Source organism: Haemaphysalis longicornis, unplaced genomic scaffold, assembly GCF_048455015.1.
Source record: "Haemaphysalis longicornis isolate Haplotype H1 unplaced genomic scaffold, Haemaphysalis longicornis Haplotype H1 scaffold_9, whole genome shotgun sequence".
In the NCBI taxonomy this organism is placed as follows: domain Eukaryota; kingdom Metazoa; phylum Arthropoda; class Arachnida; order Ixodida; family Ixodidae; genus Haemaphysalis; species Haemaphysalis longicornis.
This window is the reverse complement of record NW_027526460.1, coordinates 9,794,268-9,821,815: the sequence shown is the minus strand read 5'-3', so window position 1 is coordinate 9,821,815 and position 27,548 is coordinate 9,794,268. Positions and strand designations below refer to the sequence as shown.

The 27,548-nt window shown below is 46.2% G+C and overlaps 1 long non-coding RNA gene and 2 other non-coding genes across 3 annotated transcripts in view; 1 reads left to right on the top strand and 2 right to left on the bottom strand.

Annotated features, from left to right (window-relative positions):
- Positions 1–235: 235 nt before the first annotated feature.
- Trnav-uac (transfer RNA valine (anticodon UAC)) lies at positions 236–308 on the bottom strand. The gene has a single exon. It is a non-coding gene; the product is annotated as a tRNA-Val (tRNA).
- A 6,072-nt stretch (positions 309–6,380) lies between these two features.
- Trnav-uac (transfer RNA valine (anticodon UAC)) lies at positions 6,381–6,453 on the top strand. The gene has a single exon. It is a non-coding gene; the product is annotated as a tRNA-Val (tRNA).
- A 6,955-nt stretch (positions 6,454–13,408) lies between these two features.
- LOC144152243 (uncharacterized) overlaps positions 13,409–27,548 on the bottom strand; it is a 115,020-nt gene continuing 100,880 nt past the window's right edge. The window contains exon 3 of the long non-coding RNA XR_013319116.1: positions 13,409–15,030. This is a non-coding gene — a long non-coding RNA (uncharacterized LOC144152243). The remainder of the gene's footprint in view (positions 15,031–27,548) is intronic.

Here is a 27,548-nt window from a genome sequence, read left to right as displayed (position 1 = left end):
GCGATCGCATATTGGGTCGAATGTTTGCTTCAGCCGATCTATTATCCTCCCCATGGAACAATGTGAATGGCGTAAACTCGAAAAGAAAACAGCACTACCAAAGGCAATCATTTTTAGTCGACCTGGCCGTGTAAATGCGACCTTTTGGTGACGGAATGACACAGCGCCATTGTTCCACTCCCCACGGGATTCCCAAGACAGTTCAAAGTTCCAAGGTCCAAAGTTAAAAAATAAATGGCTCTGCCCGGGTTCGAACCGAGGACCTTTCGCGTGTAAAGCGAACGTGATCACCACTACACTACAGAACCGCACGGAGACTGCACACAGACGAATAATACGTCAAGCGGTCGGGCAAGTATGCGATATTCTAGCAAGCCAATGGCGCCGTTTTTGAAACTTCGCCTCTAACATTTAGAAATTGGCTGTGGGTTATTTATTTATTTATTTATTTATTTATTTATTTATTTATTTATTTATTTATTTATTTATTTATTTATTTATTTATTTATTTATTTATTTATTTATTTATTTCGGATACCCTAAAACGCTCACGTATTGTAGAGGAGAGTGTGGTACATAAGATAAGACAGAAAAAGCAGGTGACATAACTGCGGCACAAACACACACACACACACACACACAAACACACACACACACACACACACACACACACACACACACACACACACACACAAGAAATGCACGCTGGCCGACCGTTACACTTAGCGTACAAAAATGTGCGAAACAGCAGAATTGAAAACAGACCAACAGTAACAGCATAGACCACGCTTACCCGCACTCATTGTATCGCAACCTGATGATCATGTGGTACTATCGCCCAGAAAAAATACACTTAAAGCGTAATGGAAAAAAGAAGAGTATGATATCTGCGAAATGTCACGCGGTAGATGACTCCAATCGTTGGACGTGTTGGCGAGAAATAAATAAAAGAAGGTGTTCGTGCGACATTGTGTTATTGATACTTTATGTTGGTGATCTATAGGAGCAGAGCGGTACGCAGGCATTGAAATAATTTCGTTTTTAGGAGAGGCATGATTATATATCTTGAAAAAGAGGCTAAGGCAAAAAACTTTCCAGCGGAGCGATAAACAAGGTAAAGTTAAGGTACACATCATAGATGTGACACTAGCAGTGCGGTTATAATTTGACAAAATGAAGCGACAAGCGCTTTTTTGTACAAGTTCAATCCCTTGATCTAGATTAGCGTGAGTGGGATCCCATATAGCGGCGGCATACTGAAGTTTGGAACGAACTAAGATTTCATACAAAAGTAGTTTTAAAGAAACAGGGGCTTTGCTAAAATTCCTCCGCAGGTAACCAAGCATGCAGTTCGCACTACCTGTTATTTTCTCAATGTGAGGTTTCCATGATAATGTGGAAGTTATGAGCACGCAAAGGTAACGGTAAAATGTTACACTTTCTAAGTTAAAATCGTTCCATTTTTATTTTGGGGGATCCTCATTCTGACGTGAGACGCGCATTAATTTACACTTATCTGGGTGTAATTCCATCGTTTACTTTCCATACCAAGACATAACGTTATCTAAATCTTGCTGCAAGTTACATTTGTCATGATCGTCATAGATTTCGCGATAAAGGACGCAGTCGCCTGCGTATAAATGTACGTTAGAAGAGACACAGCTTGATAAATCATTAATATAAACGAGAAACAACAATGGACCGAAGACAGAACCTTGCGGTACGCCAAACGTCACGCAGATTGGAGGGGAATCGTGGTCGTTAATAGTCAAATACTGTCCACGGTTAGCTAGAAAGCACTCAAGCCATGTTATTATTTTAAAGACGATAGTCTTTCTTGGGCTACTTAAACCCAGAAATTTTGGTCTGTCTGTATGTCTGTCTGTCTGTGACTCGATTCAGCCACCCGGCCAAAGCAAAATAATGCCTGCGCAATAGTCTTATATAGTCACAGCTAAATGTGCCCGTCTAATTCCGGTGTAATGTTCATACTTGTCAATATTGTTCAAGAACAACAAGACATTACGCATATATAAGACATCAAATTAATACAGAAGTGATATTTGCAGCGTCTTTTTATAAAAAATCGTATATGTTTGATTTTGGCGAGATTAAATACTTCATCAACTGAAGAAAAAAATATCACTCCGCTGTCGCCTGCTGTCACCCGCGCCATATAGCTCCAGGCGGTATTTGAAGAAATCAAGTGGCAACAGTTACGAAAGGTTCCACTAGGTAGATTCCACGTTATGCTTGGAACGCACGTGGACTAGGGAAACGCGGTTCTATAAACGTGGAAGTAGGGCGCCTCGATTCACGCGCGTCTTCGCCGTACGGCAGCGTTGGCATCGAGACACCAGGTTTGGAGCAGTGGAACGCGGGAAATTTAAAATGATTTATGCAAACCTTTGGCGTCTTTACCTTGGGAGGAGCGCTTCGCAAAAGGAACAACATGAGAGGTGAGCGGGAAAGCGAACGGAGGCATTTACTTGGCAAAAGTCGATAAAGACTATCGTCTTTTGACGACATTTGCAACAAAAGGAGCAGATACGCGGCCAATTTTTTGTGTCTAGATTTAATTTACGGAGTTTTAACATTAGTAATGCGTGGTTAACCTCGTCGAACGCCTTCCGAAAATCAAGAAAAATACAGTCTGCAGTGTACCCGTGAACCTCTATCAAGTATGCTGTGCAAGGAATGAGTGAAAAGGGCTAACTGAGTTTCAACTGAGAATGATCGACGGAAACCATGTTGAGCGTAAAAAACAAAGGAGTTTGAGTCTATAAAGTTGAAAATTTGAGTGCGTGCGTGCTCCATAACAGTACGTGCTCCATAACCTTACAGGGTATACAGGTCAGTGAAATTGGTCGATGGTTGTACGGAGAGTGTCTATTACCGGACTTGTATTGCGGGACTACTTTGCCTATTATACATTGAAGTGGTAAGATGCCGTGTTGAAGTAATTGCTCGAATAGCTTACTTAAAAGTCTGCTTCAGAAGCTTAGAATTTATGCTATCAATGCCGCATGACGATGAAAGTTTGAGCGACTCGATTACGTTCATAACACCACAGGGCTCAATAAGAACAGGAAACATAACCGAAAATTCATACTCAAAAAGATCTGAAATATCAGGAACAGTTGATGGCAGGCAAAATGGGCGGGAGAAAGCATAGTTTAACAACAAAGCTCCTTGTTGGGGTGAAACAGGCTCATCAGCGTCATTGAACAAATTAATTGCACTGTTTTTTTTTTGATTAACAGCTTTCCAAAACTTTTTGGGGTCATTTGATAGCAAGTTTGGCAGTGTTGCAGTTATGAAATGTTTCTTAGTTTCACAAACAGTGTTATATTCGGCTTCTGTTTTGCGGTATCTCTCTCAGCGATCACTTCTGTTAAGCTGTTTGGCTGTGCGGAAAAGCTGTTTCTTTTAATTGCAGAGGCGCTTCACCCTGTTGTTGAACCATGGGGCTCCCAGGTTTTAGCGAATATACTTTATAGGCACATGCTCTTCTGTTCGTTCGTTAACCTTATTCCGAAAAAGGTCCCAATTTCCCTCCACACTCCTCTGTTGAAATCCTGTTAAATATGTATCAAAATAATTGCACATATTTTGATTTATAGTGTCGAAATCTGCCTTTTGTAACCGCGGATTTTTTTATAGCGTCAATACTACGAGGAGTGGTGACGTCGAGAAAAATTGGCCGCGTATCTCTCCTTTCGTTGCAAATGTCGTCAAAAGACGATAGTCTTTATCGACTTTTGCCAAGTAAATGCCTCCCTTCGCTTTACCACTCACCTCTCATGTTGTTCCTCTTGCGTCGCGCTCCTCCCAAGGTAAAGACACCAAAGGTTTGCTTAAATCATTTTAAATTTCCCGCGTTCCACTGCTTCAAACCGGGTGTCTCGATGCGAACGCTGCCGTACGGCGAAGACGCGCGTTAATCGAGGCGCCCTACTTCAACGTTTATAGAACCGCGTTTCCCTACTCCACGTGCGTTGCAAGCAGAACGTGGAAACTATCTAGTGGAACCTTTCGTAACTGTTGCCGGTTGATTTCTTAAAATGGCGCCAGAAGCTATAGTGGCGCTGGCGAAAGCAGGCGACGGCGGAGTGAATTCTTTTTCTGCAGTTGATTAAGTATTTAATTTCGCAAAAGTCAAGCATGTTTGAATTTTTATAAAGGAACACTGCAAATATCACTTCTGTATTGATTTGTCGTCTCATATTTGCGTAATGTCTTGTTCTTCTTCAACAATGTTGACACGTATGAACATTACACCGGACCAAGACGGGTAGGTTTAGCTGTGACTATATAAGACTAATGCGCAGGCATTGTTTTGCTTTGGCCGGGTGGCTGAATCGAGTCACAGACAGACAGACGGACAGACATACAGACACACAGACATACAGACAGACCAAAATTTCTGGGTTTAAGTAGCCCGAGAAAGACTATCGTCTTTAAAAATTGCAACATGCCGTGAACGCTGAGACCGGGCAGGTATGAAAGGCTGGTTACCAGTTCCGGGTGTGTTGATAGAATTAAATCTAATGTATTAGAGCAGGTACCGGTACACCAAGTGGGCTGCTTAACCACTCGAGTAAAGTTCAAACATGAGCATAAGTTTAGGAAGTTTTGGCCGATGGCTGAAAACGGATAAAGCACAGGGTATGAACCGGACCAATTGATGTTCGGAAAATTGAAATCACCCACCAAAACAATAGGCAATGAATTGTAACTGCAAACAACACTATTAATGAGGTCATGAAGATCATCAACAAACGTCGCGGAAGCATCCGAAGGACGGTAACAGGCACCTAACACTTTTTTTTTGTTTAAATGTAGCACAGACCCATACACTTTCCAACTTAGAGACCACGTTTATGTGAGTAGATGGAACGCGCTTAGATACGGCTATCAGCGTGCCGCCACCGCTCCTACCCTCTCTGCCACGGCGATAAACTTCATATTCCTTATTCCCCTGAAAAATCTCGCTGCTGAGCACTTTTGCACTGAGCCATGTCTCGGTTAAAATGATTAGGTCCGCGTCGCATGAACTTATGGCAGAATTAAGTTGATCCCGCTTGTGCACAACACTCCTTACATTAGCAGAAAGAGATTGAAACCGCTGAAAGAAGGGGCCATTTCGCCCCACTGCCCCTGGGTAATTGTTATGTACGGGAATTAGAAGGCTCCGCCTCAGAAGAGTTTATCTGCTGATTGGCACGTGACCGAGTGTAAGATGAGGGCCGAGGAACGGTAGTCGTGTTCCCTTGAGTGGAAACACGAGACATGGTGTTCTGAGCTACCTGCTGCACACTATCGCTCTACCTGTCATATTCGTAGGTTGTATTGCCTAGATAAGGCTGTGTATATCGTAGCCTAACTTTGGGAGGTTGTGTCAGTGCTTTCCCAAAAGCTACTAATTTTTTATGAGTGGGCCTTGTACCTGGTGAAAAATCTCCCACAACTGATATATGGCAGTCCTTGAGTTTTGTTCACTGGGCAGAAACCTGTTCTCTTGTATTGAAATTCGTGAACTCCATGATAACAGGACGGAATTTTCGCTCCCGATAAGGACCGCCGAGGCGATGCGCATGCTCAATTAAGTTGTGGTCGACGATGGCATCTAAATGTTCTCTGAACATAGGAACGATCTTTTCTTCGGTTTGCTCCCACGCCTCCTTGGCATCCGTAATTACATTAAAAATGAGGTTATTTCGACGATTTCTGTGTTCGAGCTCATCTAGGCGGTTGCTGAAATGGTCACTCTGTTTCATTACACTGCCAACTGAGTCTTCAACAGACGGAAGGCAATGTTCGATGGGCCTCAATCTTTGTTAACCGCTCGTTAATACCTAGAATTTTATTTTCCAGAGATTCTTTCGGAAGTCTGACATCATTTAAACATTTTACAAGGGCATCTTTACCTTGCGTGAGATCGGTTTGCCCCTGTGCTAATGTTTCAGACTGGCGTTTGAGGTCTCGCAGATGTTGCAATATTTCTGTCTGCACGTCTGCTTCGGGGGTTGAAGTCGTTTTAGCGTTTCGTGTTGCCTTGGGTGGCCCAGGATTGGTCTCAACATCCCCAGAGCAAAGTAGCAACATAACAAGCACATAAGCGCATTCTTCAAAAATATCAAACACAGCGTTTGGGCATGGGAACAGCAATAAGAGGCGATTGCTAGACCGTTCGGCGTACAGGGAGTAGGATTTAATAATTTATGGTTCTGTACAAAAGCCTTCTCCTTATTTAGGTGGTAATGAATGTGAATGGGAAGCTTTACGTTTTGGGCAAAAGGAGAAGAATCGCCACTTCTCTGCTCGACATGACGTCGAGAATAATTTTTGTGCTACAAGCAGGCAGCTGTAAAGCGTCCGGTTCTGTAGTGTAGTGGTGATCACGTTCGCTTTACACGCGAAAGGTCCTCGGTTCGAACCCGAGCAGAACCACTTTTTTTTTTTTGCCTTTGTTCACATAAAACCTTATGTTTCACAGCATTCGTGAAAACCCCATAAAAATTGCGATTAAAGATGAGCAGCTCGGTCACGTGGGAAAAGAGAAGAAAACTTACAGCGCGAAAAAACAAAGTTTAACCAGGGTCTAACCTAGTTAATGACTGGAGCCATATCGGGAAAGCTTCACGGCAAATTTACACTACAAAGGGGGTCAGTAGGCGAGTTGGCGCGTCGTTCGTTCAACGACGCGGTCAGTTGGTGTTCAGTCTGGTTCGAAAACGTCCCAAGCTGAAATCGCTTTAAGCGACAACCCCGTTTCAACTGAAAGCCATATTTGGTGCTACCAACAGCCTGACGGCGTTGGTGCAGGAAAAATATGGGAGATTATACTTCCACAAGTTGCATGTGCGCTCTTAGCTCGGCCATTAATTTGCCAGCGTGTTTGCATTGATATGCCGCAGTCATCTCGCGATCAGCTCGATCCAGATAGGGCGTAGAGCAGTAACATTTGGCTGGGGCATGCTGTGCTATCAGCTTATCTAACACTCCATGCGCTGTTGACTGCTTTCTGAACGCATGTCTGATTTGAAAAGAGTAGAGGAAAGTGTTGCTGAGCCCCCTTTAAGAGTTCTGAATTTCAGATGTTGTCGTCAACAGCTTTCACGAGATACAATGGCGTCTTGGCTAATGACATCATGACGTCATGACTTTTTTAAAGACGATAGTCTTTCTTGGGCTACTTTAACCCAGAAATTTTGGTATGTCTGTCTGTCTGTCTGTCTGTCTGTCTGTCTGTCTGTCTGTCTGTCTGTCTGTATGTGACTCGAACCAGCCACCTGGCCAAAGTGAAACGATGATGAAGAAAAACTTTTATTTAGTATCAATCAGAGTTTTATAAAAACCCTTGCTAGGAGTCGGCCAGTATCCCTTGGGACGGCTGCCTGAACATGATTGATGATTTTCTGTTGGGCTTCTAGGTCTGAGCTGAGCATCAAAGCCTCCCAAGTGTCTATGGTGTTTGTGCCGTCTGATATCTGTGGGCACGTCCATATCATGTGGACCATGCTTGCCAGACGTTCGCAATGTTTGCATTTGGGTTCAAATTGACCTGGGTGGAGTTTACTAAGCAGTAGCGGATTTGGGTAGGTTCCAACCTGTAATTTTCGCCAGATTGCCTCTTGCTTTTTGCTGAGTTTGCGGTCTGCGTCCGGGTATTCTTTTCTTATTAACCTATAGTATTGCGTTATTTCTCGATAGGTGAACATCCTGTCTTTTTCAGACAATGTGTGCTCTGTGGAAGGGGTGCCTGAGCCTGCCCGGAAAGTGGATCCTCGGGCGAGCTCGTTCGCTCCTTCATTGCCCCTGAGAGCCTGCTGGGCCGGGGTCCAGATTAGTAAAACCTGACAATCCATTGGGTTTTTTGCAAGGATTCTGACCGCCTCGGCTGATATTCGTCCTCTGTTATAATTGTTTAGGGCGTTTTTGGAGTCGCAGATAATTACTTTGGTATTTTTGGACGTAGCTTCCAGCGCTATCGCCACTTCTTCCGCTGTTGTGACATACCTATTTTTGATCGTGCAGCATGCGCGTATGACCATGTTCTTATCGGACGCAACCACAATCTTGTCTCTTCTCTGATAGTATTCTCATCAGACGCAACCGTAATGTTGTCTCTTATGCGATGGTATTCCGCAACATCAATGTATAATACATCCCATCGTCGTCCGTACTTCCTCTGTAGCGCTTCGGCCCTTCATGGAAAGCTGGGTTCATGTTCTTTGGAAGGGGAGGGATTCAGATATTGTCTCTGATGACTGGGGGAGTATCCTCTTGCGGGTCGGCTGTGGCGTCATGGGGGATACCGAGTTTTCTCAAGATATGTCTGCCTGCCTTGGTTGACAACAGCCTTTGGTGCTGTGCAATTCTTGCCTCCTCGATCAGCTCCTCTATGGTGTTGGAGACGCCTTGCTTCACGAGCTTGACCGTGGAGGCACATATGGGAAGTCCTAGGGCAGTTTTGGTGCTTTTTCTGATGCGAAGTCTGCGCAATAGTCTTATATACTCACAGCCAATTCTGAACGTCCAAGTCCGGTTTATATGTTCATACTTGTCAACATCGTTGAACAAGAACAAGACATTACGCAAATATAAGACAGGAAATAATGCACAAGGGATATTTCCAGTGTTCCTTTATAAAAAATCATAGATTCTTGATTTTTGCGAAATGAAATAGCGCATCCACTGCAGAAAAAAAAAATTCACACTGTCGCCTGCTATCGCCTGCGCCACCATAGCTTCTGGCAGCAATTTAAGAAATCAAGCGTGGACTAGGGCAACGTGGTTCTATATACGTTGAAATAGGGCGCCTCAATTCACGCGCGTCTGCGCCGTACGGCAGCGCTGGCATCGAGGCACCTGATTTGGAGCAGTGGAACGCGGTAAATTTAAATTGACTTGAGCAAACCTGTAGCATGTTCACCTTGGGAGGGGCCCGACGCAAGAGGAACAACATGAAAGGTGAGCGGGAAAGCGAAGGAAGGCATTTACTTGGCAAATGTCGGCAAAAACTATCGTCTTTTGTCGACATTCGCAACGAAAGGAGCAGACACGCGGCCATTTTTTTCACACCCTGTACCATCATCCAACACCGTTCGCTCGCAAATTTATTCTTCCTGCACACTACATGTCCGCCCGCGCCGACCACGCTCACAAAGTTAGCCCAATTTTTGCCCAAACAAGCAAATAGCAGAACTCAGGCCTTTTATTGGCAGTCAATGAATGGAATTCTTCACCTAGTAGCCTCGTGGATCAAACCGACGCCTCTTCTTTTCAAAACCGGATTCCTCGCTTTTTTTAGCGATCCAAAATACTGTGTAACTTGTCCTTATCATGCTTATCTTTTCTAGGCTGTAAATGTGTGTTACTGCTTTTAAAATACCTGATTTTATGTCTCTTTTACACATTTTGTTTTTGGATACAACGTTTAACGCTGTATTTTGCAATTGTAATGTATACTGCTTGTGCTTTTATGGTATTAAAATTCGCTACGAAAGAAGCAGATAGGGGGCCATTTTTTTAGATTAGGCAATTGCGGCTGAAACTCCCTGCTGGGCATTTGTCATAAAGTTCGTAGCATTCACAGTTCAATCGCCTTCGTCGCGCTGTCTTTTCAGGCAACCGGGCGCAGTCCAACGGACCTGTGGGATCGAAACCAGCCAAACTCAGCTTGTTGACCTCAGTCAAAACGAGTTTCTGTGTGTTTTGCTTTTGTTGTGTTTGGCGGCGCTTACGACAGCACAAGCAAGAATCTTTTTGATCATCTCGTGCTTGTGTTCTGCCGGCGTCATTTCGCCGCCCTTCCACGACGTTTTTTTTTTTTTTTTTAAGGGGCCATGCAACACTTTATTCATCTTTTTTGGAACGCTTAAATCCTTTCAGAACTTAGTCAACAAACACATCCCCTACTTAGAATAGGGGATCACTAAGTACGTCAGACAAAAAATTACTGATCTATGGCCATCAGATGACTTAGAAACTTGCTGTAAAGATTTTTCACTCTTTCCCGGTGTTGGATTTACGCCATTACAGCGGTGCAGCGGCTATTGGCCGGCTTTCCTTCAGTTTCAGCAATGAACGCATTCGATAACCACTTTAAAAAGAAAAGCCACAAAAGCAAAACACAGAAGGAAGGCGTATCTGCTGCGACGAGCAAATCACGCAGTGCCGCTCCCGGTGCTGGCTATGGCTTTTGCAGTGGAAAGAGTGAAAGCGTTTATCGGAAGTGTTGCGGAGATCCTTAAAGACTTTTTTTTTTTCCCGGGCTGCCGACCACTCGCTCCAGATGAGCACTCATCGCAACCCAGGCCTATCTCTACAGGCACTTTCATCCTGGAATACAAGACGGCAGAACTAAACAGTGCTCCGAGCTCGCAAGCTTGGCTAGAATGCTATGGGAATGTCGCAGCACCCAGAGGTAATACTTCACTACTAAGGAGCAATGGGAGGCCGTGCTACACAGCGAAAACCCTGACATTTAACAGTAAGCCGTCCAAAGGGCGAAGACGCCTTCAGGAGCCGAGGCATCGTAACCGTCGTCTAAGGCGTCACAGGCCTGAATAAGCCTCTCCTTTGGTCTCCATAAAGTGTTTCCTCCTCCTCCCAAAGACCTATCCCAAATGGATTTTTAATTTAAAGCACGCTGTAATTTTCGCTTTTGTAGCTGTGTTTTAACAGCGACGCTTCCTTTGCGTCCCTGATTGCGTTCGGTGTCACGCCAACACGATCTGCAGGAAAGCCAACTTTACACAATGGTGATAAGCGAAGGCACACCAAGCGCCTCAAGAAGGAAACGCTACCCGTAGTTGGAATCGAGCCTGGGTTTCTGGCGTCATGAAGCCGACGTCTATCCAATTCCGCCATTCCGACACGGTCGAAGCACCTTCGCGTTTTAACCATCTTTCTCGTAAAGCAGTACCAGAGTCCTTCAATGCTTTACTGGTCACGAAACTTTGGCGCTCGCTTCATATAGGGACCGCGCGCGCCACTACAGGCGCCACCGCCGCACGAAGGTCATCCAGCCGCCGCGCGTGCGGCGTATTTGCCAGCTCTCGGAGTGCAAAAGCTCGCTGCTTTTGGGGTCTGCGCGCTGATTAAGTGTGTTTTTTTTTTCGTAGTAGTTAGCGATGAATAGTCCAGTTATTGTGTTTATCACCTGACTTCAATGGGGTTGTATTTTTCGAAGTAAGTTACCGTAAATTTCGGCCGCGAATGGCAACGGCTTCTGTGTGCTCTGGCACAAGCGCTGCGCCGTCGTGTTTACGGATTTTAAATCTATATTGCTTATTTTCTTAAAGCAAAGTTGTAAATACCACACATACGGTAGCTGTGTAGTCACGGACTGCTGCGGGCCTGCCGATAATACAATAAAAAAACTGAAAGAAACCAAGTACGCGTCGTTCAGACTACGCTTAATGAATCCGTTGATTTCTCTGGAATGCACAGAACGCTAAAAGAGATAGCCCAATAGTATTGTCGTTTCGATGAGTGGGTACATACTTGAGACCATCTAAAAATGCTGCAGAAACGCGAAGGATCAAAAACGAAGATATATATGTCGCACCATGTGTCTTTCTGCTTCCACGCTTTGCAATCCTTGCAAAAACAGGAAGCGAAAAAAGAACAATGAACTGATTTTATCACACGCAACAAAAAATTTCAATGTTACGAAGGGAGACAAAAGAGCGTGGTCCAGCGTACAAAAATTTATTTTTTCGCGCTGCGATGTGCAGCACACGGAGGAAACAGAATATTGCCACGTAGCCAAGAACGACGCAAAGCGTTTAAGTGCAATGCACTTCTTAAGCGACCCTGAACCTGCGTCCACCGGCGGTGTCCGCATCACATACCCACGTGGGGGATTGGCCAGGAATCTCCTCGTCTTCCTTGGCAACGGGGGGAGATGGGCGCGCGCTGCCTGGCCGCTGACATGGCACATACCCACGTGGGGGATTGGCCAGGAATCGGGCGTGAGAAGGGCTAATGCACCCGCTTAAAGGAGTACTGACACAAAATTTCAAAGCTGAGATCCGCTCTAGCAATCAAGTACAACGACAACACAAATAGGTGTCTGTGAATAAATGCATCTTTCTTTCTTTGTAGTTGTGTGTGTGTGTGTGTGATCTCTCTTTCGCGAACATTACCGAACCGCGCAAATTCAACTCGTGCATTCGCACTTTCACATTCTTCCCCTCGGGGAAATGCGGGGAATTTTTTCTGAACGCAGCGAGCTAGCGATCTCCTGCACTACAAAAGACTATAAAATGAAACACAAACGTCGAAGCAGCAGCCCGCAGTGTGACGTGAACAGATGAACGTCGGAGCTCCGAGGTTTCGGACCAGGTGCTAGTCACCTCCCGAGGCTATTTCTCTCTCTCTCTCTCTCTCTCTCTCTCTCTCTCTCTCTCTCTCTCTCTCTCTCTCTCTCTCTCTCTCTCTCTCTCTCTCTCTCTCTCTCTCTCTCTCTCTCTCTCTCTCGATAAAGTGAGTTGCGCGGCGTTTGCTATGCATGCATTACTCTTGGAACGTTATTAATTTCAGATCCATGGAAATAGGATCGAGAACATTGTCGAAGAAACAAAAAATCAAGTTAGCGACAAGGTGGCACCCTTTCCATATCGAACAATATTGCCCGACGGGACGCACGACAAAAAGAGCAAACGGGCGCTCCGGTTGAAACGCCAGATAAGAAACCGGAATTGGCCACGCGCGGTTACAAAACAAACAAAACGAACCCTAAGGGATAATTCGCGGAAATATGAAAAGTAAAAGCACAAGGACGTCCCAAAGCTTTTTTTATACGCGACCCTGAGCGCAAGGTAATACAAGTTTGCAAACAGGTAATTAAGCACCGCTACTACCTGACTGACCTGACAAAAATCCGGCTTTAAGTTAGCCTTGTACAACTCTAGGTCCACGATGCTCTCAAAAGGGTACATTGCTTTTTCCACTCTCACACACAGTGCATTTCCACACACAGTCGCACACTTATAATCGAAGCTGAAATCTCCCGTTGCTTGCCTTGGAATGACGCCCCTCCATTTCTCACACAGCTGCCTGTCGCTCGGTCAACAGAACAAGGAAACATCTTCTGTGGTATCGTTGTACAAGGAACGACATCCCGGGACGCAACACATGTTCGGCATCGTCGTTGCACTACTTAAGTCGCATCACAAGAGCGCGATATGCACGTTACATTTTTTTCCCGCACAAAACAAACACAACTCGCCGCGGCTCCGCCGTTCGAGCCAGCGCAACGCCGCCCGAGGAGTGACCTCAGTGAGAGGGTGGCGCCGCCGTGCGGCGGCCGAACGCAGCATATGAAGCTCTCCCATTGAGTTACGGAGGAGTTTCGTGACCAGTAAAGCATTGAAGGACTCTGGCAGTACTGATACGAAATTTCAAAGTTGGGATAACTATGTAAAAGGCTTCGTTTGTATATGGAGACATCTCCCAGCAAGGTTCAGCAGTAGCCATTCAGTATAGCATATTTTCAATCCATTTTATCTTTGCGCACGCGATAAAGCTTAGACCGGATACCCTTTCGCAATCGGCATCAGCATGACGCCATCTACTCCTCGAGGCCCCAAACTGCCGATGTGAGGGCTCCCGCGACATCTTTAAGGTAGCGCACTTAAGCACGGACACTAGGAAAAGGGACGACAAACCACAGCGGCCGATGCGCTCGCTGCGGCTTGCGCACGCTGTTCGGCCGTGCATGTGTACACGTCATGGTTTTGGGAGTGACGTCATAGTACCCGGCGCGTGGAGATGGTGGAGACTAGTGTCACTAGATAAGGGTACATAGTATGGGCACTATTTCTCCCATTGTTCCGTGCCGCTGCATTCGTCATTGGCCAGTTTGCACCACATGAAATTTATCTATACTGCGAAGGTCCATGGGCGCCAACATTTTGTTGTTTCGGCGTTTTAGTCGGCCAACTCATGTAGACTCACCTTATCTTCCCTGCTCTGCAGCTGCGCGCGACTGACGTCGTTCCGAACGCGAATAAAAGATAATGCGTGTAGATGCACTTCAGAAGAAGAAGTGTGCCTGTAGATGCCATCATGCTGCATCTTCGGCAGTGTTGTTAACTAACGTCCCGGTCGAAGTTAGCGGCAAAACCATTGAAGCGGCAATCTCGCAACACTGATGAACACCAAAATGGCCCCCGTTTCTTACTCGCGTGCCTGAGCGGCGGTACTGTGATACCTTATCCAGTGGCATTAGTGGAGACTACGGCCGGTCTGTGCGCACAAGCGAGTACGAACGCGCTCGCGTCCAGATCGGCAGTGGTGCAACGAGAATGGTGACGTCATGGGCGCCCTCATGTCATGGCAGCCGCTTCGATGCTCGTTTAGTCGAAACCGAAACTGACACAAATAAACGAGGCTGTAAATAATTATTTACGCTGCTATCGGCCGTTTAATGTGCCATTGTATGATTAGTGGGCTCGTATATATGCACCCATAGCAGGGAAAAGAACTTAACACAAACTTTTCGTGTCAGCACTTTTTTAAGAAAGGGGTTCTGATTTTTTTCCCTCAAGTCTGCCCAAGGCTACCTTAGCGCTAAGCAATGCTGAAAAAGTATGAACCTTGACACCATTGGTATGGTAGTTTTGGTGTGTGTTGCATATATTCGTCCTCTGGCTCACTGTTATGGAAGGAATGCGCGAGTGGCTTTTTCCACAACGACGAACCATTTTCAGGTCCGTGTCGTCTTCCGCGGCCTTGCGTTACAACGAAGTCGGCCCCTTGTTAACAAAACATCCGCTGAGACGACGAACCTTCCTGCCCATCCATCCAGTGACGCGTCGACAGTCTGCACGGCGCCGTCAGGGCCATCGTCAAGAACGGGTGGGCGACGTTGCGACGGCCACTGCTGCACTGTACCGACGCCCCGCTACTTCGCCGTGCCAGCCGCCGGTGTGCAAGCCTGGCCGGGTTTGTGGGGCAGTGGGCTTCCGACTCTTGACATCTCGCGGCCCCACGGCTCCACGGCGAAGCAGAGCACTGCAAAGAGAAACAAAGAGAAGGTGGTCCTTGTTCGGACTCGCAAAAAACATAGGCAAATAAAAAAAACTATGCAGTCGCAAACATGTACACGACGACGCAAACTGGTTAAAATATACCTTCAAGATTGTTTGTAGTGTCTTTTTTCATTTTTACCTAATAAATGCATGATTGTCTTGATCCTTAGCCTATTGGCTAGTAATGAATTCATTAAAAACATACCAACAAGGTAATCAGGGGTTACGCTGCGTACAATCACATGTTTCAAGAAAATGCAGTATGTACATTGCAGCAAAAATTACGGGCAGGAATAGAAAGATGCACTCAAGATTAATTGCAGTGCTAAGAACAAACGCTGGGCTGTATACAGACAAATGAAACTATGAACATAACAGCTGCGTCTTTTTCACATTGCAATAACGCACACGCACAACAGACCACACGTCAAGAATGAAGTGCATTGTCAGTGGTAAAAAGCTAGAGATATGTTTGTTGTCACCAAGACAGCAGCATTGGCAATCATGGTCAGGGCACTGCAAGTCGACACTGTTTTCAGTTTTTTCTTACTTTTTGTTCATCGATGTGCTGGATACTGTTTTATTCGAAAAAAAAAACATTTCAAAGCGTGATCTGTTAACGGAAGAACGACAGAAGCGAGACCGGAGCCATGCTGCCCACAACGGGGACGATCACTTTGCTGACACGGTAAATCCACGATGATGATCATGACTGGCGCATAGCCAGCGGGAGACTGAACATCCTCCCGCGCGCGCAATGTCCGTGTCTACCGCTGTAGAAGCACGCTACGGCACACCGTACTTGCTGGCCAGTCGACAGCTTCTCCAACTGGCACTGCGACCGCGTATCGGCCAAATTCCTACATGGCCCTCTAGCACGTGTCTTTTCGCATGATATACGCGCACAGAGTCTCGCAGTTAATCCGAAAGCTTGATCGTCAAGTGGGCTCTGATCACTACGCGCTGACGCCTCGCTTTAAAGCGTCTTGAACACCTCAGCCCTGCGGCACAGCTTGAACATACTGATCCAGTTCTTTGTAGCTTCGCAACGCTGCAACGTTTGCCCTGCGGCGCAGCGTATACCTGGCTGGGGATCTAACATTTCCCCCGGCCCGGAAGATAGTTCCTAGGGGATAAAAACAGGTCCACAATCGTAAAATTTCTTTTCGTTCCAGGAGGTCAATCCTTGTAAAGCTGTAGGCAAACCCTGTCTCCTGTTGCTCTTCCAGCAGTGCTTGCGACGTCTTGCCGCTTTCAGGGCAGCCAAGTGCCGGAAAGGTGACGCGGACGGCAACTGAACTATGCGCCCTGCTTCCAGAAAGACTTCATGTCCTTGAGTCTTGCTGTGATTTTCCTGAAGATGACGGCGTGCAACCTGGAATGTCTTGGCGTCGAACGGTGTTCCTGCATCGGTTTTGTGCCTCCCGTGGGTTTTCTTCTCTAACCCCGTTCCTGATGAGTGCATTTTCCTGATAGGTGTCAGCTCTCAATAAGGTTCTTCTGCTTCTCTAATAGGCCTGGCACAAGGACGAGAAGTGGTCAGCAAAGCTTGTTCAGCCTTTGTGTCTTCAGTTACGCGTCACGTTCTAGCGCGAGGCGTAAACGAGTTTTCAGATGTTTTAGTACCGTGACTACATGAGACGACGATTACGATGACGACCGTAGACGCCAGCAGCCCCTCCCCCTAAGGGGATTGGCCCCTAAGTAGAGGCAACGGGGGTGTACGAGGGGGAACATGGTTTGTTTTTCTCAAAGCTTTCTTTTGCAGGCATATTATATCCTTGATGAATGTGTGATAGGTGAGTCCCCAACACTTGAAGCGTTTCCCCCATAACCTGAAGCGTTTTAGCGCAAACGCAGTGTATATTTGGCGGCTCTTGATGCTTGGTGGGGGCATCGAATCAAACCCGGGTCCCATGACCAAGGCTCAAGAAGAAAAGCTAGAATCTGTATTTTCTTCTGTGCAGAGACTGGAGGCCAGTAACACTAGCCTTCTTAAAGGAGTCAACAAAATCCTACAGATTCACATAACACTGCAGAATAACTTACAGTCCCTAACAAAGCGTGTAGTAGAATCGGAGTCTAAAATGAAATCGGCGACGCTTTCGGACGCTGCCGGGACTAGAAGCGAATCGGATTGGATTGAATAAACTTTTTTAAGCCGGCAGAAGGACGTTTTTACGCACCGCGACGCGGGCCTCGGTGTTGTCCTGGTGGCTACTCATCCGAGACGAAGTCTTTTCTAAAGTTGGGGAGAGAGTTGATGATTTAGAAAACCGGTCCCGCAGTGCGAACGTCCTTTTCTATAGCGTTGACGATCCTAACAAATCTGAGGCATGGGACGAATCTGAGCGCGTCGTTAAGGAATTTTGCACTAACAAGCTAGAACTAACTGTATCGACTGTAGTGAGAGCTCACCGGATAGGCCGCTTTGCCCCTGACAAGCCGCGGCCAATTATAGCTAAACTGTACAACGAGAAAGAAGTAGAAACAGTGATGAGCCGCGGATTCAAGTTTAAAAAAAAACACTACATTTAGCATTTCTGGCGACTATTCTCAGGCTGCTCGCGATAAACGCCAAGAACTTCTGCCTTTCTCCAAGACTATAACGAAAGACGGTGATCTCGTCCGTCTATCCTTCGATAAGCTACTTATTAACACTGATACGTACACTGGGAACTCAAATGCCAATTTCGCAGTGCATGTTTCGCATCACACCCCTAGCACTGAACAAGGCACAAGCCCTTCGGCAAGCCAGTGACGTTTTCGTTTACACCCAGCTACTAACCTGCCCTCGCCTTCCAGTGCTCAGAACAGTTCCACCACGATCTCAAGTTTTTTTGTTTACTAATATTAGGAGTTCATGTCAAAATACGTGGCGCTTTCATCACTGATCGATTTATGTTCGTCATCCGTAATCGCCCTAACTGAAACTTGGCTCAATGACGTTATTCCTGATGATATGATTCTTGTGTGTAACTCGGAGTTTAACTTTTTTCGCTGTGACCGTGTACATCATAGAGGCGGCGGTGTGCTGCTTGCGGTAAAAAGAGAGCTAATCGCTATATTAATTCCAATCACTTCACATCTTGAGTCTGTATGGATGTCATTGAGGTGTGGAATAACTAATGTCATTATTGGTGTTGTTTATCCCCCCCCCCCCCCTTGACATACATACGTTGTTTGCTAAGGAATTTCGGGGAGTTTTGAGTGAAATTTGTACGCGTTTTCCTAATTCAGAGCTCATAGTGTTTGGTGACTAATTTTTCGGTTATTAATTTGTCTACGTTATCTGTAATCGCCAGCGATACTGAAGCTCATGCGCTCCTTAATTTCTCGCTAGTTCAGCTAATCGCCGAGCCCACAAGACCATCCGCCACCTCATCCAACATTCTTTATCTAATCCTGACAAATAATCCTGATATTTGTTCTGACATCACCAAACTCGATGGGCTCTAAGATCATCGCATCATCACGGAAAATCTAACGTATTCACCTCATAAGAAAAAAATAACAAGAAAAACGATAAAATGCTCAAACAAAGCTAACTTCTATCGTATCAACCAAGAGTTATCCATTTTTTTCAGAAGGATTTCTGCGTGAGTATTTGTCCCGTTCCATCGAAGCAAACTGGATTCTTTTCAAAAATATGTTTTCTCAACTCATCGCCAAATATATACCCGGGATAACTATATCATGCACAAGCACTGCTCCTTGGTTTAACGATAAACTTCGTTGCCTTAATAACAAAAAGAAACGTCTTTACAGGCAAGCAGGCAAGAATAAAGGATCGACTTCATGGCACCGGTACAAAATGTGTGACTAGAAATATCAAGCGCTTCTTAAAACCACACGCCGTAATTTTTTCACTCATGATTTACAATCGATGTTAACTAACAGTCAACAAAGGTTCTGGCGCGTTATTAACCCCCGATCGCATCCCGTTATCATGCTTTGAACAGTCAATGGTGACGTGATTCTAGAGGATGGTGGCGCGCAGGTCTTTAACGACAGCTTTTGTTCCGTATTTACCCGTCAAAACACTATCAGTTGTCCTAACATAACCCCGTTGCTGACACTAACATGCCAGTGATTACGATTAGAGAAGTCGGTTGTGATGCAGGTTGTTTTTCTGGATGAGGAGGATAAAGTTTACCCAGCGGAGAAGAAGCGAGGCTGTTGGCTGCGGACAAGGACAACGTGTATTTACGGGACAAATAACTGACAAAAAAGATAAATCAACATTAACCTAATAAGACAAGACAGTGAATGTCCTACGCAACAAAGTTCGCGCCCCAAAATAGTTCGCGCTCACGTGTTGGTCTCTGTCGGTGAGCTGTCCCGGTGCGCAGGGCTCGGTGCGCTGCTACGGTGTTCCTTTGAGGTCGGTGCTCCGGCCGATAGAAGACACGTCGGCTTCGGTTGAAAGTTTCTGGTAGTCAACGGGGAAGGTGCGGCTCGAAGCGGAGTTCCCCCGAACGTTAGCGCCCGGCAGGTCGCTCCCCGAACCTCGTTCTTCCTGCTCGTTCGTGCCACCACCGTCTTCTTCTTCACTCTCAAATGATGACACGGCGCTGTTGCCCGTGCGCTGCCAGTCCACAAGGCCAGGAGGGAAATGTGGCTCGGCTCTGAGTCTCCTGGGCGTTCGCGTCCAGCAGAGAACTCGCCGAGAGCCGCGTTTCTCCTGCCTTCAACTTGCTACCTCCGTTCCGCCTCCTGTTCCTCTTCTTTTTCCTCCTTCCCGGCGTGCTCTTTTTTCTCTCGAAGCGCCCCCAGCACGAGCGCTTCCTTGTCTTCACTTCTCCGTCCGGCTCCTGGCTCTTAAACGCGCCTCCTCACAATTGCCCCCATCAGAAGAAGTGTTTTCGGGGAAAATCACTTCCAGTGAGAAGGTTTCCGGCAGTCACACTAAAGTGTCCAGTCATTACACACGCACTGCACCACCTATCACTAAGATCACCAACACAGGTTCAATTAACGAGCACAAACCAGCAGTCTATAAAATGATCAACCTAACAAGCACACAAACACAAACTAAAAATACAGCTGCTTAAGAATGCAAAAACCTGCTGACACTTTAAACCGCGTCTTCCACAAAAGTATCACCTAAGAATTAACAGAACCGAGATTGTGCTAAGCAAACCAACTAACATACTGTTTAACAATATCACACAACAAAGTTACCACTGTGCGAAAATATTCCACACTCCAGACGATTGGCGTTGGTTCAAGTGGGGTCAAGTAGCCCGCACCCATTTGACAGAGTACAACCATTGAACATATTACACAACAATCTCCCACTTTTCTTTCCTAAAATAAATTAATTTGAGATCTGTCCTTTTCTTCCGATTTCTAGTGAAGTTGATGCCGTGAGTTCATACCGGTTCGTTGATCGTCGGCTTCATTTTCACTTTTTTGCGGCGCTTCCATTCAGCACCTTTCCCTGCGTTCTCCGCTTGGCTCTGAACAACGGCTCTGTTCGCATCGCTCATACGCCTGATGCACGAAAGCGGGTCAATTTGTTTCGCTCGAAACCAATGCTTCATGATTTTGCAAGATACCTTGCCCTTGCGAGCGATTCTTCGGGCCCATTTGTGAGCTCGCAAGCGGCGGGACACATCAGGTAGTTCTCCAGCCTGCGCTTTTTGCGGCGGATAAGTATTGGTTCTATCCATCGTGAACCGTCTTCTGCACGTCTGTTTTTTTCGGTGCATTACTTCCTCGAGTTGTTCATTTGGCCTGTATCCACATTCAGGTCGACTCTCACATCTGTCAACAACACTAGGCTTTGACCGTTTGGCCTCCCCCTTATTCGCAGGTTGTTTTCTAGGGGTTGCATGCTTTCGCTCAAAATCGCCAGTTAAAGATTGGCCTCCCTGGTCAGGAAAAAGATTTTTGCCCGGGAACATGAACTCCTGCAGGCCATCTCTACCCGATTCTATTACTCGCTCTTCGTGGTCGACATTGAATTGCTCCGTCTGAGAGCGCGTTCTAAACAGCTCAGACAGCTCGGCACACGGCTGCACAACGCTGACCTCACTCGGTCCATTAGCCGTAGGCGTGCCAGCACACGGCTTGTCTGCCTGTGTGCTAAGCTCAGCACGTGAAACTCTTCGTGTGTCGAACTCGTGTTTTACCGGCGCGGCCGGCCGTTCAAACTCCTTTTCTTCGTCTTCTTTGCGCGTGGCCTTGTCGCAGGCTGCGACCCGCGTTACTTTTCCCTCACGAGCCTGGAGGTCAATGCCCTCTCGTCTGCATCCGTTTTCTCCGTGACGACTGTTTGTGCCTAATATTTCGAGGTCTAACTCAGCAATCGAGATCTGCGATTCATTCTTCACAAGCTTAATCTTGCGGTCTAGATCGGCCAGTTCAAGTTGAAGCCGTCGCACTTCTGCGTCTCTCGCGTGCGCCCTTCTTTCACGAGCAGCGTTTGCCTCTCTGTCCAACCATTTCCTCAGCTCAGCACCCGCCAGTCCTAGCCCTTTCCCGATCTTCAGCAAATATTCTAATTCCATGTCGACGGCCAAATGCTCGCCTCTCCAACACACCTTCCTCCTCAACTCTCTGGTAATTTCTCAGAGAATCCTGTCGCGGACGCCATTTTTGTGATGCAGGTTGTTTTTCTGGATGAGGAGGATAAAGTTTACCCAGCGGAGAAGAAGCGAGGCTGTTGGCTGCGGACAAGGACAACGTGTATTTACGGGACAAATAACTGACAAAAAAGATAAATCAACATTAACCTAATAAGACAAGACAGTGAATGTCCTACGCAACAAAGTTCGCGCCCCAAAATAGTTCGCGCTCACGTGTTGGTCTCTGTCGGTGAGCTGTCCCGGTGCGCAGGGCTCGGTGCGCTGCTACGGTGTTCCTTTGAGGTCGGTGCTCCGGCCGATAGAAGACACGTCGGCTTCGGTTGAAAGTTTCTGGTAGTCAACGGGGAAGGTGCGGCTCGAAGCGGAGTTCCCCCGAACGTTAGCGCCCGGCAGGTCGCTCCCCGAACCTCGTTCTTCCTGCTCGTTCGTGCCACCACCGTCTTCTTCTTCACTCTCAAATGATGACACGGCGCTGTTGCCCGTGCGCTGCCAGTCCACAAGGCCAGGAGGGAAATGTGGCTCGGCTCTGAGTCTCCTGGGCGTTCGCGTCCAGCAGAGAACTCGCCGAGAGCCGCGTTTCTCCTGCCTTCAACTTGCTACCTCCGTTCCGCCTCCTGTTCCTCTTCTTTTTCCTCCTTCCCGGCGTGCTCTTTTTTCTCTCGAAGCGCCCCCAGCACGAGCGCTTCCTTGTCTTCACTTCTCCGTCCGGCTCCTGGCTCTTAAACGCGCCTCCTCACATCGGTATTCTATTTTTACTAAACAAACTAAAAAACTCTTCTGCTCCGGACCACCTCGGTTTCAATAATACAATACTAAAGAATGCCTCTGATGGTATCTATCGCATCTTGACCACTCTTTTTTCGCAGTCCATTTCATCTGGTGTAATTCCTGAAGATTGGAGAATAACAAAAGTAACACCCATTTTTATATCCGGCAATTTCTTATCACCACTTAACTACAGACCTATATCAATAACGAGCACTATTTGTAAACTTCTCGAACATATCGTCCACTCACAGGTTATTAGCTGCTTAGAAGAACATAATATCATTTTTAAATACCAACACGGGTTTAGGAAAGGGTACTCGTGTGACACTCAGCTTGCTGGTTTCATTCACGGCATTCACTCATCCGTTGACTCTGGGCTTCAAATCGACTCAATATTTTTAGATTTTTCCAAAGCTTTCGACCGGGTACTTCACCACAGATGGTTAATCAAACTTACACAATTTAATATCCAGCCTCTTGTAATTGCATGGGTAAAGATTTCCTGTCATCAAGGGTTCAATTCACACCTGCTAATAACGTTAATTCTTCTTTCGGTCAAGTACACTCTGAGGTTCCACAAGGAAGTGCCCTGGGCCCTTTACTTTTTCTAAATTTTATCAGTGACTTACCAAATTGCGTTTCTTCGAGGATCAGGCTGTTTGCCGATGACTGTGTTATTAACCGTACAATAACCTGCTTTACGCACCAACTGGCCCTCCAAACTGACCTTGGCTCAATGTCTGCTTGGTGTTCCACTTGGTTAATGTCGCTGAATAATTCTAAAATTAAACTTATGTCCTTTACTAACCACGCATCTTGCATTCAAACTTCCTATTCCTTAAATAACACAACTGTTGAGCTATCAGACACTTACAAGTAGCTGGGACTTAACCTGCACTGTGACCTGAGATGGAATCATCCTATCAACATCATTCTTGCTTCCGCCAAGCGCTCATTAGGTTTTTTTAAAGCACAGACTAAAACATGCTCCATCTACCCTACGCAAACTTGCATACACAGCTGTTATCAGGCCTAAAATTGAATACATATCTGCCATTTGGGACCCTGACAAAGCATACTTAGTTGACCAAAATGAATCCCTTCAAATTCGTGCCGTTCGTTTCATCTTTTCAGATTATTCACGTCATACCAGCGTCACGGCTCTAAAACTTCGCGCATCTTTACCTATCCTATCACATCGGCATAAAATATCACGTTTATCATTGTTTCATAAACTCTACCATCACTCTTCACTTAATCCTGATTTCTTTTCTTCGACACCTACCATCTTTCCCCGTCGGGACCATGCCTTAAAAGTGAAACGTGTGAAATGCCACAGTTCTAAATATTCCCAATCATTTACACCTCACACAATTGTGGATTGGAATGCCCTACCATCTCACATTGCAAATGTAACAGATCCGACCAAATTCCAAGAACTTTTACACACTTACTTTGTATGTTAACTTTACTAAAAAGTGTTTTTGTACGTTTGTTTAAGAATCCTTTCCAGATGTTTTCTTGCTTTCTTTTTGATTTTCGCCTCGCATCCGCTTGTCTTTACTTGTTTGCCTATTAACGTGCTGTTAGTACTCTTTTTTATTCGTTTTCAATGTATCCCGCCCCCTATGTAATACCTTCCTAGTGAGGGCCTTTAGGGGTATTTTTGAATAAATAAATAAATAAATAAATAAATAAATAAATAAATAAATAAATAAATAAATAAATAAATAAATAAATAATTAAATAAATAAATAAATAAATATGTTAACTGGTATTGGAACAGAGAGACGTGGAGGGTGCTGAAAATACCAGTTTCAGAATGCTATCGAGCTTTGGCTAGGATAAGAAAGACCCAGGAACGTTTCCTCCCCAGCACGTCTAAAGGGGCTTCCAGTATAACGCATCGTCCAGCGTTACACCTAAATATGAAACCGTACCAACCTTTTCTATTTCTTTATCATTGACCTTGAGCTTCCCATAGTGTACTCTACAGGTTTGTAGGGTGGCCTAAAAACTACTTTTTGGGTTTGTTGGTGTTTAAAGTAAGATTATTTGTCGTGAACCACTCCAGGATCTTTAAATGTTCATCGTTTAAATTCTGTGCCGCAGTATGAAAGGGACGGGTGGTGAAAAGTAGCGCTGCGTCACCCGCGCACGTTACGACACATACTTTAAGAAAGGCAGTTGGTTAAATCGTTCATATATAACGTAAAAAGAATAGGTCCCAGAACGGAGCCCTGTAGCACTCCCGTACAGAGCGGCCTGAAACTAGACACATGCTCGTCAATAACTACCCTTTGGTATCGAGCGAACCCTTCAAGCAAACTCTACCTGCCTTGGTATTGGGGCGGCTATTACTCCGTTTCACGCTCGGCATAATCGTCCAAATTGGCCGCAAGTGCCGTCCTTCTCCTTGGTGTTAAACAAAATAGACAACGCAATGCGACCATTGTGTAAAGTTCGGGCGCGAACAGAGCCATGGATCCATTTAGCTCTGGAGAGCACAATGCAAAAAATGCCCGTGGAGGAGTGGCTGCTAATTCTGCTTTCCGCGCGTTGTTGTTTTCCTTTAGAGTGGCGTAATGTCTATAATCCCCATTCTTAATTTTGTTTATGTTTGGTTGGTTGGTTTCCCTATCTTAGCGTAGTATGGTGTCCCCCCCCCCCCCTTCCGCCCCTTCCCCCGTTTCTCGGAACGCGTCGGAGCGAGAGTTCGGCCTAGCGGCCTCGATGCCGCTAATTAACGAGCGGAAGTCAGCAGCCCAACGACGGCTCAGCTGTCGCCAAGCGCCGTTGCGAATCCATCTTTACGGTCCCATCGTTAGTCTCCCTCCTACCACCGATCGTCTTTCTCTATCCGCTCCCCCTCCAGCGCTCTCGAAGCGGTGTGTCAATGAGGATTTCCCTTTTTGGACACAGCCCCTCCACGAACTTCGATATTTCTGCGCTGCTTTTTGGGAATAGGCAGCGGAGCAAGGTTCAGGGAGAGGGAGAGGGAGAGGGAGAGAGAAAGAGAGGCAGTGAGCCTGAAATAGGGACTCTGAATGGAATTTGGTACGGGGGAGGTTGAACGGAAACCGAAAGAAAGAGGAAACCTGCTGTAAACGATCAACTGTGTTGATCTAATCTGTGCATGCTGTGGATCATGCCGTCTTCTCCGCCTCCCTCCGCCGTCCTTCCTCTTCACCCACCGATAGTCAACGCATTCATGTGATCCCCTTTTATCTAGCTTTGCCAGTAATCGGCGGTTTTTTTCCTTCTCAGTTCTGCGCTCCCCCCCCCCCCCCCCCCCGCCCCACCTTTTTTAAGCGAAGCTTTAGTGTCCTCACCCATGCCGTTGTACGCCAATACGTCCGGCAGGAACGCCAACTTTCTCTTACGATGATGATGAATGATCGGGGAGAAAGTGAACGAAAAAAGCGCTTCCCGTGGGCGGAATCGAACCAGCATCCCCCGCGTTATGAAGACGGCGTCTATCCAGCTGCTCCATTTCGACATGGTCGAGGCGAGCGCCAAGCAGCAGACACCGATTTGCGCCGTACACCCCAAACCCACACTTTAGGCCTACGGAGCGCCCACCCGAGGGTGGGTCTGGGTATTCTACAAAAGTGGTGCGTACCTCCAGTTTACCACATATTCGCAGCGTGGGATTGGCAAACCAATGAATCCATCACGAGTAAGCTTCGCGTTCAGCCATCGTCGTCGTTAGACGGTGGGGTGCATGATTTTTTTTTCTTTCTTCTTGAGGGATTTCTTCGATTCCCAAAGCGTCAGTTTTCTTGTTCGCTTCTTCTTTCACATGCTCCTTCGCAGGCAAGGTCGATTTGACAATAATGAGGAAAAAGTGAGCCGGAGCGTTTCGAGCAGCTCAGACACTGCGATTTAGGCGAGGGGGCCGTGGGAGCGTCGTATAAGTGACGAGGCCTCGTAACAACGTTACGTCAGTCGGGTTCCTTGTCCCCCGCCGGGTCCTAGCCGAAGCGCCAGTCGCTGGTAATGCTGTCGGCGACAGTGATTACAGTGACGTGCATACGGGATGCAGCGTACGCCAGTAGTGATCAATCGTTTGGAAGAGAACAAGCCGGTGACTTCGCCAGATCATGTCCCCTGCTCAAGAAAAAAGGAGAATGAGAAGTTAATGAACGAAGCAGGCAATGTGCCAATAAATATTCATTAGGTGGTTCCTTAGCGATTGTATTGTTATAGCAGGCGCTTTGAAAGAGCCGGCTTTTCGGGGAAAAGGGATGTAAAGTTAACGACAAAATTGGCTGGCGCGTTTCGTGTTTTTAGTTTCAGTATCTTAACTTTCTCTCCACCATTTTTACGAAAAGAGCACAGAGACTATTGAACGGTCAGGGATTTCGAGAGCATGCATCTGCCATGCCTCGCAGTCCACTGTTTGAATAAGCATTCTGAAAAGTAGGATTGGCAGGAAGTCTATCAAAAAAAATTATATTAACGGCTGGGTGTTTGTTGTAAATGTGAGTGTAAAGCAGTTCGTGCACTGTGTTTTTTTCCTCCGCCTACTTTATTTTTTGGTGCTGGTAAAATAAAGCAGTAATCTTGCCAAATGCAGCCAAAATAGGAAGAATCTTGACATTGGAAGAATGTGGACATTGAATGCTTTCTGCATCGAGATATCAGTGGTTCTACAAATACTGACCAGTGATGTAAATACTATAGTCATCAACGCGTACCCAGAACACCTGCCACGGTTGAATAAACAGTGACGGTTTCAAATAACACTACACCGAGAAGTCCATGCGCACTGAAAATATTTATGCGCCGAGATATCCGTACCTAAACTTCGTAAGCCAAAGGCCGCATACCTAAATGCCCTTTTCTTGCGGGCAGTCACGCGAAAGGACTGGAAGTCTAAGAACAAAATACGTGTATCAAACTCAACAAGGTGAAGCCTGCATGAGCGGATGTTTAATTCGTGAAGTAATAACAGCGGATACAACTAACACCGTGTAAATAAAATCAAAACGAGAAAATCACTTGAACGCACTCAGCTCTGGACAGAAAAGAATATGGAAGTATTTTTTTCGGGATTGCGGAGGGTTTTGGGTTTCAGAAGCTTGCGCCGTTCGTTTGGCAAGCAACCTTAGATATACGCTCTAAAACAATCATGTGG